This window comes from Populus trichocarpa, chromosome 1, assembly GCF_000002775.5.
Source record: "Populus trichocarpa isolate Nisqually-1 chromosome 1, P.trichocarpa_v4.1, whole genome shotgun sequence".
Classification (NCBI taxonomy): Eukaryota; Viridiplantae; Streptophyta; class Magnoliopsida; order Malpighiales; family Salicaceae; genus Populus; species Populus trichocarpa.
Window position 1 is genome coordinate 33,931,407 of NC_037285.2, and position 15,603 is coordinate 33,947,009.

A 15,603-nucleotide genomic window follows, 5' to 3' on the forward strand; every position below is an offset into this window, starting at 1 on the left:
ATCAGGTTTATTGATATGTTAATCCTCTCCGCCAATTTGCTTTATTGATCTATGCTTGATAATGCTCTCTTGACAATGGTTTTGCCTGATTTCTTTTATGGAGGTTGTCAGGTTTATGATAGGTATTGCTAGCTGTGAGGGAGGATGGTTCTAGTAATTGGTCTTGGTTGATGTGAACCAGTTCTATGATAAGTTGGATGGGTAGTGGGTGGGCGTGGCGGTGGAACAAGCTTAATTGGAATTGTTCCTACTGGGATTTCTTCCAAGTATTTTGGTGAACTTTGGGAGCTCACTGTCAAGGCTAGCAATGGCTTGTAGTGGTTAACATCCATAGAAAAAGAAGAAGAAGAAGCAAGAAAAGGGGAGAGATTCTTAGAATTCATTCATTATTTTGCCTATGCCCACGGTTCCTGTCATTCTGTGACATATAATCCCAAATTCCTTTTAGAAAATGACAACTAAATGAAACGTTATGTATTACAATCCTAACACCTAATCAAGTGAAGCGTAATGCTTACTAATAATCTTCCCAAATATTCATTTCCATATGCGAAAATCCTCTCCCCAAATTGAACTTGTAACAATTTCCCCCATTTAAAGTGCCCTTGTCCTCAAGGAAAAATTCTAGTGCACCAGGTAGGATCATCTCTATGATAGAAGCATTAGTAGAGATCTGAACACAGATGGCATAGTCAAGCTTGACAGTGCCTTTCATCAAGCCAGGGATGGTATTGAATTGCCTGCGAACTTCCTCAAACCATCTTAAGTGTTGCACTTCCCACACTCTTCATTATCATGACAGAGAACCAGTAAGGAAGCATTGCGCCCACAATCAAACCAATGAAAATCTTAGGAGTCAATACATTGATTGTTCAAATTATGCACCAAGGAGGGCCAGAGAGTAATCCCTTCTCATTAGCAGGAGTGGTGTTTCCGGCAGTATCAAGGGCATCAGTTTTGTCTCGGATTCTGTGGATCATGTCTGCCATCTCAGCAACACCTCCGGCATTGTCACTAATGGGACCATATGCATCAATTACCAACCTAGTGGCAATGGTGCTCGATATTCCAAGGGCGGTTACAACAATACCATACATAGGAGCGAAAGAGAAACTAACAAAAATGTTGACTATGATAGCAAAGATAGGAATAATGACAGATTTGTATCCTAATGCAAGCCCAAAAATAACATTAGTGGCAGCTCCAGTTTGGCAGGAATCAGCAACATCTTGAACAAGGCTGTGTGCATTGCTAGTATAGTACTCAGTTACAAATCCAATAATAAGATTGGCCCAGAGACCAACAACAACACACAAGAAGAGTTGTCAATTCTTGACAACTTTCTGGAATTTGAAATTGAAGATGGTAAAGGAAGATGGGAGAGTTATTCAACTAACAATGGCAACTCTAACGATCATTAAAACAATGAAAGTGATGAGTTGATTTTTTAGTATTGACTTAATTTCCTTCACAGCCTTGATTTCAAGGAAATCAGTTGCAAATAAGATGGTTATCAGACAAACAATGATACCCACAGAACTGACAATGCGAGGATATAACATTGGAGTCAATTCATGATTGATTCCAAAAAAGGAGATGGAAGCAATGACTCGGGCAGCACAATAAGACTCAGCGTATGAGCTAAAAATCTCAGATCCCATGCCAGCTATATCACCTACAGTGTCAGCGATCACAACAGGATTTCTTGGGTCATCCTAAAAAATGTTCCTTTCAACCCTGCCAACAAGATTAGTACCAACATCTGCAGCCTTGGTGTTATACCTCCACTAACTCTACCAAAAAGAGTCATGGAAGATCCTCAAAGTCCATAACTAATTACAAACTCAAAAAGCCCTTCCCAGTCATCACCATAGTACAACTTGAAGACGTTGATGTTAATGTAAAGCACCAAGAGTCCATTTGCAGCAAGGAGAAAACCCATGACTGCCCCATATCTAAATGCAATGATAAAAGCCTTCCCACCTCCTATTCTTGCCTCTAGGGTGGTTCTGGCATTAACATAGGTTACTATTTTCACCCAAAGAAAGCCATAAACCATTGAAGTGACAGCACCAAGCACGAAGGATATGGTGCTGAAGCCAGCAGTGGCAAGAACAGGCGTGCACATCTTCAATGGGTGGTCATATGTGCAAGGATGAGTTTTCTTTCCTAAGTGAAAATACAATAAAATTTTAATGTTTTATGGAAAAAACTTGAAATGGGCAAAAATATATTAATGCCTAACAAATTTTAAATACAAGTATAATATTAGCATAACAAATTTTAAATACAAGTATAATATTAGCAACAACTTATTAATTTTCTCATATGTTTATTGTATTTTTCTTACAAAATTAATTTGAGATATGAAAAGGATAAATAAAAGCTTATTATGTGATTGTTTGTAAAAATAGTAATCAATATAGAGAATAAAAGGAATAAAATTGCAAAACCATAGTTAGCATTTAAAATATGTAAATCCTAAATCTAAGCCTAGTGTCTAGTGCCATATATTTTTTTTATATAATTTTTTTTATGTTTTAAGAATATTATTAAAAATAATATTAATATTAATTTCATATTATTATTGGATTGAATCAAGTAGATTCATATTTGATTCCTCTGATAAATAAATGAGTTAATAGATTCAAATCATAATTGGACTTGGAACATAAAATTTATATAACAAATTTCATTTAATTACATAAACTTATAGATTCTAGTCAAAATCTAACCCATTAACCACCATTAACCACCTTAAATAGATATAAAAATCCAATATTACTATATTACTAAGACTTAATCATTACATTGCATCAAATGTTTTATGTGATTTTCTCCATGTCTTATAAATTTTTTTAGAGATTTTTATTTTATGTCATACTCCAACTATATAATATTTAAATTATGTTTTTTTTATAGAAATTTTAGGATAGTTTTAAAATTTTTCTATTTATACCAAATAAATGTTTTTTTTTTTTACTGAAAGATCTTACTAAATGAATCCTATAAACAAAATAAATTGTTTCCATCCATAGTGATAATATCTTAATTGTTTAAAATAAAAGGATATATTCGATGGTTTTTGTCAATGTTCCACTTTTTTATGACTTTAATATCATTATAAAAAAAAACCCTAAATCATGAAAAGGAATGTAGCTTCTAATACAATTAGTTAGGACATAACTTAAAAAGAAAGAGGATAAGGCCAATAAATGTGTCACAGGGTTAATTTTTTATCGAGATTTTCCAGTCCTTATACAGTAGTCTAGTCCCACTAGACTTGGCTTTTTCTCACCCCTTTCACTCGTGTTTGCACACGACTAAGTGTCTCCCACACCCAAGAGGTTTTCCTCATTCTCACAAGTTGTAAGCAAACAGAATCACACAAGTAAAGAGGTAGAAAGTTAGTGCACAACATATACGAAAAAAATTCCCAAGCTTTATTAATCTCAACAACAAAGGAAATACACAACTCCGTATGTGTGCATTATGCACAAAACTTGCATGCTATACACAAAACTGGCATCCTATACACAAAACTAGCATCTACGTAGCCAAGGCTCTCCAACCTATTTATACACAAGCATATGAAAGGTTACAAAGCATAAAACTAGCATCTCTATATTTTAGGAAATAGTGAAACACTTTCTCCCTCATGTTCCCAAGAACTTAGTGGGTGATTTTGACCCATGATCCTATGATCTTAGTATCTTAAGGAGCAGTCCCAACCATGCTCTCATGTTCAACAACTATACCCTTATGATCTGGACCATAGTTATCAAACCTGGCCCGGGTATTGACCCGGTCAAGGAGCTGGGTCCCGGGTTTTATGGGTCAACCCGGATCAACTCGAAAAAATTTTAAAAAATAAATTTTAAATTTTAATATTTCATAAAAAAAATATTCATATGAATATAGGGCTATGTATATTGTAAATAAAATATTTTTCTAATATTTATATAATAAAATTTTAAAAAATTAATAACCAAATAAAAAAATATAAAAAAATACTCACATTTAAAAAATAAAGAAAAAGGCAGCCCTTGGAATCTGCTCCCGTTTCATTAAAAAGACCATTATTCCCAACCCCAATCCCACCACCACCACCAGCACCACCTCCACCCCCTCCACCACTCTGCATCAGCAATTGGTCATCCTCATCCAAAGGCAGCTTGCTTTCTCGGATGCTTGCACTATTGTCCTTCATGTTTATTTCTGCTCCTATTATTCTTGATTTATTTTTCATCTTTATCCTTCATACTTCACTACTCGCAACCACTGCTTTTTTTTCTTGCCAACGCGTAATCCATTTTTTGTGGTTGGATTTGCTGTTCCAGGTTGGCCATGATATTGCTTGCCTTTTCTTTCTTCAATCACTTTCTTGCTCAGTTCTGGGCTTGGATGCAGGAACGGTGAGCTCCAGGCCATGTCTCTGCGATCTCAATCGCCTGGCCTTGTCCCCCAGCAAGGAAGATTGTGAGGCTCGTTGTGCCTGGAGGGGCTGGAGGCAGCAAGAAAGATCCAGACAGAGATAAGATCTCAAATCTGCCATGGAGAGTCACCCGGGTATCGCCCGGGTCACCCGGGTCATGGGTCGACCCGCCGGGTCGACCAGGTTTGACCGGGTCGTTGCATAGGCCGGTCTTTTGACAAACCCGAACCAGTCCAGCCATCGGGTCGACCGGGTCCCGGGTTGACCCGCCGGGCCGGTCTGGGTTTAATAACTATGATCTGGACATCTATTTCCCCCATGAAGCCTTAATCATAACCATCGTAACAACCCACTACACTGCCACGTAACTGTCAATATATGCTGCTGAATCTACTTTGTTTGCTGTCTGCCTAAGACTATCCATCATCCAAGTCCAAAACACTATCGATTTCACCACTGTTACTGAATTTGACACTGTCCCATAAACTGCCACTGTCCACTATGTCTTTCCAGTAGTGTTTTCGCTAGTGTACTCATGCTAAATTTTGATTCTGTTACAACCTTCCCCCACTAAAAGAAACTGACACCCTCTTCGAACAGACTTAGGATACCCTTGCATCACATCTGCCCACTGTCATGAATCTGTGTCCCACATACAAAGCCTCTTAGTTTTGCCCATATTCAAACATAATTCTATCCACCGAATCTGCAATGCTTAAGAAACCTTGACAATCCCATTATCAACAAGTTTTCGAACTAAGTTGTGACCGATCCTGCTTGTTTCCCACAAAGTCAAAACACACTTTGAGTCCCAACCCAAAGCATTGAGATCGATCTTGTCTGGCCAAAGACAAAGTTGCAACACTCCACTATCATATAACTGTCATATCTTTCAAAATTTGTATGTGACTTCCCCAAGCCACACACAATCTGTCCTCTTTCATTAGCAATCCCACATGCCAATTCGGTGACCCATAAACCTGTTTTCATGACGTTCAGACACTTCTTAAGCATCCAAGGCTTCCATCCCTTTTCTCATGAACAAAACCATACAAAACCACTTTGAAGAATCACTTGAATCCTAATAAAATCCACTTAACTCCCAAACTGTTCCATATATAACTTGTAAGAAAAATGAGACAACCCTTTTTCAGTGATCAACATAATCTTATGTCGAAGTTCTTTGAACAAGTTCTAGCCCTGCCTAAACATACACACCCACAAGACTTCATTTATGTAATAATATCCATATTGTTCTAACCTTAGTTGCATGTTTCGTCTACCAAAAACTCGCAATATGATATCCCAATAAAGGCCAAGCATTTTATCTTCGTCACCTTGAATAACACTCAACATCAAGATGTTTAAGATATGCCCTATTACCTCTTCACCAAGGCAGCATATCAAATCATCCTCGTCTATAATTTTAGCTCCTCAACTAAACCCACTGACTAAATTGCCGAATATATCACCTAAATTGTCCATCATCAAAGTGCAGACTCTTAATATCCTTACTTTCATTCTACCTCCTTACCAAGGTAGCACACCAAACCAAATCCCCCTGTTTCAGTTTGGTTCCTCAACCAAATCTTCTACGACTCGGTTGTCAAATTACTCATCTTACACAATCCATCATCAAGATACGTTGAATTCCCAAAACATTATTTCCTTCATCCCAGCTCATCTGTTTTCCAAGATACACAACATACTTGTTCTGCTTCTATCACCCCAATCTATCTCGTCGTCAAAGTGCACAGAACAACCCCAAATTCTGCCCCACCTAAGGCAGTCTAGCCAAGTCATGTCCTCTTCCTCCAGGTTGGCTCAATCACGATTAAATTACATCTCAGCCGTTAAGCATACATAAGGAAGAGAAGTACCTGAGAGGCTATAAAAAGGGAAACAAAGATGATTGTTCCAAGTTTAGTTTTTCTCTTTAGTTACAAGGATTAATCAATCTTAAAAGTTTCTATTTCTAAAAGTATAATTGATCTATCTTTAAACCAACACTAATTTAATCATTGAAGAATCTCCAAATAGATAAAAGAGGATCTTTTACAGGTAACTACGATGATCTACATGTGTTTTCACCATGTAAGGGTGGGTCAGATTACCAAAATCAGGAGATTAATAACTTTATGTCGGGCCTAGGCTCGACCTTCAAGCCCACATGATAAAACTAGACTTCATCATTGGTGATGTCTATGGGAAATGATAAAAAAAAAACATTAATAGCTCCTCCAGGAGCTAAGCCGTTATCATTCATAATTACCATCGGATTTGGAGCCTTGAAGCTTTAAAAGATTCTCAACATATACCAACAGGATATCGGTTCAAACCGTGTAACTTCAAGAGTTATTGTAAACTGGTGGCTTCATTATCTTTATCATCCTTAATTACTATCATAGTTGGAACTTCAAGGTTTCAGAAAGCCTTCAACGGTTACCAACAGAACATCGGTTCAATCCATGCAACTTCAAGAGATATTGTTAACCAAGGATTCCTACCAAGCTTGCGAACCTATAAGGGTAGATGATCTCTAGGTAGAGAGGTTACCTTCTCTTTTGTCGGTCAAATTTCCACAATAACTAAAGGAACTATGTTTATATGGGAAGTTTTTTTTTATGACTACCTAATAAACTTTCATCTGAAAAACATAATTCTTTATTTTTTAGGGCCTCAAAGTGAGATAGAAATATATTATGGTCAATAACTAGAAATGTAAGTTTCTTGTATACGAATTATATTGTTCAAAATAACAAATTCTTTCTACTCTTCATGTCTCAAAATCTTCAGAAGAAGAGATGAATTTACTCTTCTTAATACGATCGCACATTTACTTTGGAAGTAACAAACATCTCCTTAGTGCTATAACACAACTTACCTTGGAAGGGATCAACATACTCTCCCTAACACGATTGCACCCTTCTCCAATGATGGAATGGACGATGCATCAACAACGAGGATGGATATGCTCTCTCGATAAAATTGTCTAAAGATGGGATGAATTTACTCTCTCTAATGCAATAACACATTTAGTTTGAAAGTAATGAACATCTCCCTAGTGCTACAACACAATTTACCTTAGAAGGAATTGACATACTCTCCCTAATACGATCACACCCTTCTCCAAAGATGGGATGGATGTTGTATCAGCAACGAGGATGAATATATTTTCCCCACCAAATCTTTCAAAGATGGGATAAATTTATTTTTTCTAGTGTGATAACACATTTACTTTAGAAGTAATAAATGTCTCCTTAGTGCTACGATACATTTTACCTTGAAAGGGGTTGACATACTCCTTTAAGTAGGGGTGAGCAAAAAAATCAAAAAACCGGAAAATAAAACCGAAAAAACTGAACCGTAAAAAAAAACCGATTAAAATTTTGAAAAAACTGGCAGGTTCGGTTCGGTTTTGGTTTTATAAGCAAAAAACTAAAAAAACCGAATCGAGCCCAAACCGAGCGAAATCGTAAAAACCAAGCCAAACAGGAAAAAACCGAGCCAAAACCGAGAAAATCGAGCCAAACTGGAAAACCGAGCCAAACCGATTTGAATCAATTTTTGTCCTAAAAAACCGAACCGAACCGAAACCGGTCAGTTTGAACCGGTTTCGGTTTTTTTTTTTAATTTTTTTTTGGTTTGGTAACTTTTTTTTGATAAAAACTGAACCGAACCGAAAATGATCACCCCTACCTTTAAGGACATAATAGACTGCCTAGATGAAGAGTTTTATGGTCCCTTAGGAACAATGCCCATTAGGCCTTACACGAGCTAAGATTAAAACCATTCGACACCAATTCTTACCAAAAAGCTTTTTAACAGTCCACAACGAATACACCCAAACTGATAGGTGGACATATACAAATGACATCTTTCCTTTTTCCAAAAGACAAAGCCCTCGTAGATCTAGGTAAGGTTAGATCATCCACCACTCGAACCCATAAATGCTTTATTATGTATGGGCATTGGACTTAAAAATGCTTCATTAAGTATGAGCATTGGACCTAAAAATACATCATTAAGTATAAGCATTGGACCTAGAAATGCTTTATTAAGTATGGGCAATGCTTTGTTAAATGTGGGCATGAGACCCAAATAAAAACTCTGCACAGGGACTAAAACTCATAAAAATCAACAAAAGAACAAAGATTTGTGTTATAAAAGTGCAATGTATATAAAAGGATCTAGCTCGGGCTTTTCAACTGGATATTCCCCTCATTGAGCCACAACAACCTTCACTAAGAAGACATCTATAAATTTTAGAACTAGGACCGGATGGAAGGTTACGCTAAAATCAACATGCATCTCCTGAAAAGGTTGAAGAGTTACAGGTTGGACATAACCAAGATATCTTGTCTCTCACCATCTCGGTTAAAGTTGCTGAGTCCCTAAAAAACTCATAAAATTCCTAAAGAGAATCTCTCAAAAGACTCTAGCTTCGCCTGAGAAGAGTCCCTTAAAAACTCCAGCTTTTTTTAGAGATGCTAGTTCTCTTCCTTGGAAGCAGCGAGCCCAGCTCGTGTGGCAACAAACTTAGTATGTAGATTAACTTGAAAGTCCCTAGCTTGAAGGAGTTCCTCTCTCAAGGGAACAACTTGATTATATAAGGCCTCAAGTGCTTTCTTCCAAGAGCTCAGCTTAAGAGCAAGACCTTGTGTTTGGTCCTTCAATCTAGAATAATCCACTTTGATACTCTGTATTTCAGCCTTCACAATGCCTTTTTCCTCCTAAAGGTGGTCGGAGGCTACTTGGTTTACCCTATTTGCAGTCGCTGCACTCCCCACATAGCTTTTTTCGATCGCTCAATACATCCAGAAATGGGCACACATCATAAAAGCCTTCCAATTAAGAATGTTAAAAGAAGAAATTGCTTAACCGAAACTAAAAACAAGAGGTTTTATCCCTACATTAAAAATCATTTGGCTAATGATAAAGTTTTGTTTTATCCCTTGGGCTTGAAGGTCAGGCCTAAGCCCGAGACAAAGTCATTAATCTCTTGGTTCTCGCAATCTAACCTACCATTCCATAATAAAAACACAAGTAGATTATCATCGTTACCTGTAAAAGGTCCCCTTTTATTTATTTAGGGACTCTTTGATGATTAAATTATTGTTGGTTTAGGGAGGTATCGATTATACTTTTTAGAAAAAAACTTTAAAGATTGATCAATCCTTGCAACTAGAGAGAAAAAACTAAACCTGAGGGTATCATCTTTGTTTCCTCCATTATAACCTCTCGGGTCCTTCTTTTCTTTATAGAGGAAAGGTCGACTTATCTTATCAAAATAAAATATCTTGTATTTACATCTCTATTAAGATAAAATATCTCTGATTTATGGTCACATCATGATAAAATATCTATGATTCATCAGGGGGCGTTTAGGGCTGCGTCTAAGAATAATGGGTTTGACAACTCACCAGACCTACATGCATCTAGACTCAATATTTAGCTGAGCATAGAAATAACAAGTCTGACAACTCGCCAGACCCATAGGCATCTAGGATTTTTCACATTTGGTCTGTGTTTGGGTGACCTACCTATGGTCTGTGATTTGTTGACTTGCTTGTTATTTATGATTAGGTAACTTGCTAGTGGTCCATGATTGAGTGGCATGCCTATGGTTTATAATTGGGTAACATGATCATGGTCCATGATTGGGTGACCTGGCTATAGTTAGTGATTGGGTGACCTGTCTATGGTTTTTTATCGGGTAACCTGCTTGTGGTTTATGAACGGGTGATATGCCCATAGTTTGAAAAATATCTGGGATTTTTCATGAATGATTAATGATGATTGATTTTGTCTTGGATTTTTCCTAATAGATGTTTTGCCTTTATTTTCTGAGATGATCCATCTTCTAATTTTCTTTGGATTATCCATCGACTTTTAGTGATCTCTGGACTGGATTTCTGATGGTTCATATTTGTTGAACCTTTCTGGCTGCTTTCGAGAAATCTTCCTTTAAAAATTCCAAAAAATTTCTTTATGATGTTTATGCATCTATTTTACCTGTTTTGAAATATAGCCCCCTTTCTCTATCATCTCTCTATTGCTTGATTGATAAGGTTTGTAATTTTTTAGATGAGTTTTCTTGGTTTTTTAACTCTTCAGCCCACTTGGGTTTTGCCCATGTGATTAATATGTTTGATTGTCTCTTTAACACGTAGCTTAAACCTTGAGATAATAAATAAAGCTCTGCTAATCTAACCATTCTTTGAAAATTGACAAACTCTCTTAGCCATGATGTTGCCCTTCTGGTCAGACGATGCTTCCTAATAATAGTATTCTTACACCATTTCCTAGTCTTTAGTTATTTTGATGGAGAAGCGGTGCTCTATTACTCTCATTTTCTAGAGGTTATCAAATCATTTATTGTTAATAAGCATTGCAAATTACCTCCAGTTCATCAGGTTGTGCGTATCTTTTTAACATTTATCAAAATTCAGTCACGTGATAACATTTAAGGTATCATAGCCATCCTTTAAAGGGTAAATTGGAATTTAGCAATGAAAATACCTCTTAAATATAGCATTACTCTCAACTATTGATGAAGTTCATCAAGTAATCCACTATTATAGATTGTGTTTGAGAAACATTACCTTCATCTAATATGGATATTATACATTACCCCTTATAAGGTCCATAACATTACTCCTTTGCTGTTTAATTTCTCCAATAACATCACATAAGAAGTGTCAATCATCATTTTCATTAAGGACTTTGCAAACTCGGTCAATGTTCTTTTCATTTAAAAATCATTTCCTTGTTTTGGAATCAAATCAAAAATTTCAAGGATCATATCCATTCAAGTCTAGTTGTTACAAAAAAATCATGAAGATATAATTTTGAAAGTGTTTCTTCGATTGTAACCCCAAGACATATCATTCAACACTAAAAAGCAACTTTCGTATGTATTTGGTTGAAATTGACAATATAAAAAGGAAATGTCAGCTCAAAATCAAGTTATCTATGACTAAAATAAATATCCTAAAATTTTGACTTTTGTATTTTGAAAGTAGAAATTTATTCAATGTTAGCTATTTTGTTTTTTGGCAATTCCTTAGGGGTTTATTTTTAGGAAATGAATAATTTTATCTTTTTATGTAGGTAAGATTGGAATCAGTGAATGTATATGGTAGGGCAACCTTCTATTTTTATGGGTTTCAAAGCAAGAGGCTCGAGTAAAAACTCGAGGTTTTGTTTGGGAAAAAATTTTCTTCTTTTTTAGTACTCATTTTATTAGTATAAATAATAACGAATAGTTTGTTCATGATGTCATGATTTTTATGAAAAAGTTCTTTATATTTTGAGAGCGTTATTTGTCGGTTCAGGTTGTTTGCTTGTTTGATCATAAAATACTTTTAAAGGTATGTAAAGCAGTATATGACTTTTGGCTATGAAAAAAAGAGATGTATAGGCTCAAAAAGTGTTTCAAGGTTTTAAAAACTTAGGATCATTATCATTGTGTCTTTCAATCTTTTTTCATAGTATTTCTTTTATTTGCCCTTTTTTATTGTTTTGACAGGACATACTTATTTGTTATGACCTTGATTTGTTATAAGTTTTTCCTTTAGACATGCCCCCCCAGTACTTGAGTGTTTTGGGTTTTCTTGCTTTTTTATTTTTGAATTTTTATTGCCCTCCAGTATAGGGTGTGATCCTAGTTAGGATTGACCTTTTATTTTTAGAATTTTCATTTGTTCTCAATGTGGGGTGTGATTCTAGCTAAGATTTTTTTTTAATGAAAAACTCATTCAAGCTCAAATAGGGACCACAAGGAGATATATTTTTAGAACTTGAAAAGATAACAAAGATGACCTTTCAATTATTTCAAGCGCAATTGATTAGAACTGATAAACTTTATCCTTGTCTAGTGTAATGGTTTGAGATTTTTTTTATACAACTATGTTTTGTGAATCGATGACTAACAGATCCAACTACATGTGATTATACATACAACTAAAATATGACTTAAGAGATATGTGATTATGCATACAACTACATGTTTTCATTTTTCATGTCTTGGGTTCAAGTTTGTTTGGTCACCTCAGAGAGTGAGTTGCCAGATTAATCCATTTGTTATCTTTTGAACAGGATGCTTGAAACACTATTTTGAACAAACATTGTATTTTTTCCAAAATCAAAAGGACAGTTCAATTTTTAAGGATTATTTTGGAAAAATGGGTTATTTACAAAATTGAATCAGTCACAATGTTTTGAATAGAGCTATAAGACCAATTATGAGGGTCAATAGGTTTCAAAAGAATAGGGATTGCCTTTTTGTATTTTGCATGGCATACCTTGGAGTTTGATCATTTTTTCTTTCTCAATATCTAGTTTTTTTTCCTTCTAAAGTTGTTCCTTTCCTTCTTTGAGGAATCTATTATTTCCTTATCATTACCCATCTTATCTTTAGCTGACCTTTTGACTTAGGCCAATTTCTTTTCTATTAGCATATATTTGTTAACCAGTTCATCATGTTTGACTTTTCAAATTCCCAAATAATTTTGGATACCTTTGCCTATTTTTTTGACTACCTCAACCTTTTTCTACCATTCCTTTACTGTCCTCGGATCTTTCATCAAGTTCGTTAGTCATTCATCCTTTCCTTTTAACTGTTAGCTCTGGTAGTTTCTCATTTTATCTTTTTCTTCCGGTTGTTTTTCCAAGTTTTATTGCAACTCGTTGCTATTGTAAAGGTCAATTTTGCACTTTTCTAACTATTTTCTTACAATCCTTTTTTTACTTTCAGTCCTTCTTTAATTGCTTGTGAAGGCCATATTTCTGATTATGAGTTTCTAAGATTCTCGGATTCAATCACCCTAGAAAGTCATTTGTTTCTCTAGATAGTGTAATTTTTACTAAATGAAGATCCATCCCTACTTTTTTTTTTCTTTCTTTACCATAAAAAAACCTTCCCCAATCTTGTCTAATAAGTCTAGCTCTTTGATAGATGACTGATTTCTGAATAATCCACTGAAATATATTAAACCCAAAGTTTTTGGCACATATTGTATTCTACCAAGCTATGATGTAACTAATACCGGTGCATAATCAATGTATCTAGTTATTTCGATCAAGAGGGTCCATTCTTTACTACCATAACTCATTATGCAAGATGTGTCATTCATCCATGATGCTTTTCATTTGAAGTTGCTTTATAATAATGCAGTATATTTCTCCACTTATTCTTTCTCATATAAATTATTCTAAGCTTCATCTATAACAATCTTTAATGGTCAAAGATCAAACAACCAAAAGTTATTGAAAATATCTCTCGATATTTTGATGTGATTGATGACCCATAGATACAACATTAAAACACATCATCATATGACTCCTCTCTCATATGTCTTACAATGGTTGAGTGATAGCATGATTTCAACCAAAATTATAGTAGAAAGGTTAATTTTAGTATGCTTGTACCCTACAAATACGTTTGGAGCTTCTAGACCGGTGACTCTAGTTTCGGATGGGAACAACATTAGCCTAAATATGGCAAAGGCCACTACCTTATACCATTCATTTCCTAGTTTTCCCTCCTCCATGTTTTTTTTTATTTTGGCTTTAATGATTTTCCATTTGAATCTCATATCAGTTATCTTAAACTGGCTTACCTTTCTTAAGCACAATAATCTAGTTAACTTAGAAACGATGTCTTTGAACCTCTATCTGAAGTAGATCTTATAGCTGCTACTTGGAAAATCTAGAATCATGTTATACGTGGATGTCATATCAATTTTTTCAAAGGTAAAACACCTATAATTAGGATCCCAAAAATTCAATAGTACTTTTATAGTTGTTGTTTGTACCGGGAGCCTCATTAACTATGCAATTCTCCTATAATGTCTTTTAAATAGAGTCCCATCCATGTATTCCATGATGAGTAGTAGTTTCTCCATGTCATTCACAGTATGGTTTATCATGGTGATTTGTGTTATTCCTCTAACATCGATTATTGGATAATTTCCATCAATTAAATGTGCCAGTTCAAATTCTTGCCCAAATTCTTGAAAAGAAGAGTATTTTTATGGAAGTCATGATTACAATGCAAAGTCTTGCAATACATGATTTTATATGGTCTGGCTTGCCTTTCAATGCAATATGAGTATTTGGGAACATTTACGTATATGTAGGTTTTTGTCATTAAGTGAAACTTAGGTAAGTTTTCTATTTAGTCTCAAAATGGTCTCAGATCCGTCCAATGATGGTCATTGTAAGGAACAATATGAGAGCGTTGTAAGAAATGATTAAGGCATGTATACCTACCATTTCCAAGCATGCACTCAAATATGATTTGATTGTTTTACGAGTCTGAACTCTAACTGATAGTTATAGGGCAGATTGTTAATCTCTCACCTAACCTAAAGCTTATAAGTACTTTAAAAAATTAAAACGTGTGATGTGGGAGACATAATTCCATATACAATATACAAATGCATGAGCAATATATATAAAAATGCATGTTGATGACAAATGTACAGATAAACCAAAATAAAAACACAACAATCAAACAAAAAACAAAGCTCAGTGGAGTCGTTATTTTATCGGAAGTGTGCAGCATTGCAATAATTATCTTCCTAGATCATGATTTTTGATGTGGAGTGGAAAGAATAAAGAATTCTTATCTTTTATCAGTTAAAAAGGTTTGGAGACACCACTAGTATTTTAATAACTAGAAATCTTAACTGGTCTTTCAGAGTCTCACCCAGGTTCATTTATTTATTTTTTCCTTTTTTTAAGCTTATATCTTTTATAATTTTATCATTCAGCATTTGATATTAATTAGACTCTATTATTATTTTTTATTAATTTTTTATAGAATATTTCATTAATTTTAAAATGACTCGGGTTATCTCAAGTATTTTTTTTGTTGTTTTTTGTTAAATTTATCTTATTTTTTAAGAAATTTTGGTTTTGAATTAAATTAAATTAATTGCTTAAATATAAGTATGTTATGCTCACTTTATGAATTTTTTTTTTGTTTAAATATAACTTTTTTTTAATTGAATTTTTTTTTTATTTTCAGCTTTTAATATTTGATTTATTAGAATTGAGCTTCCTATTATATTTTATTTTGGATTTTATGAGATTATCATCTTCTCATACCTCAAATTATAAATTTGATATATTATACATAATTAGTATAAGTTAAGCTAATG

General features: G+C 34.6%; 1 pseudogene; it reads right to left on the reverse strand.

Moving 5' to 3' along the window:
- Positions 1 to 517: 517 nt before the first annotated feature.
- On the reverse strand, positions 518 to 4,210 carry LOC18095260 (pyrophosphate-energized vacuolar membrane proton pump 1-like; annotated as a pseudogene).
- Positions 4,211 to 15,603: the final 11,393 nt, after the last annotated feature.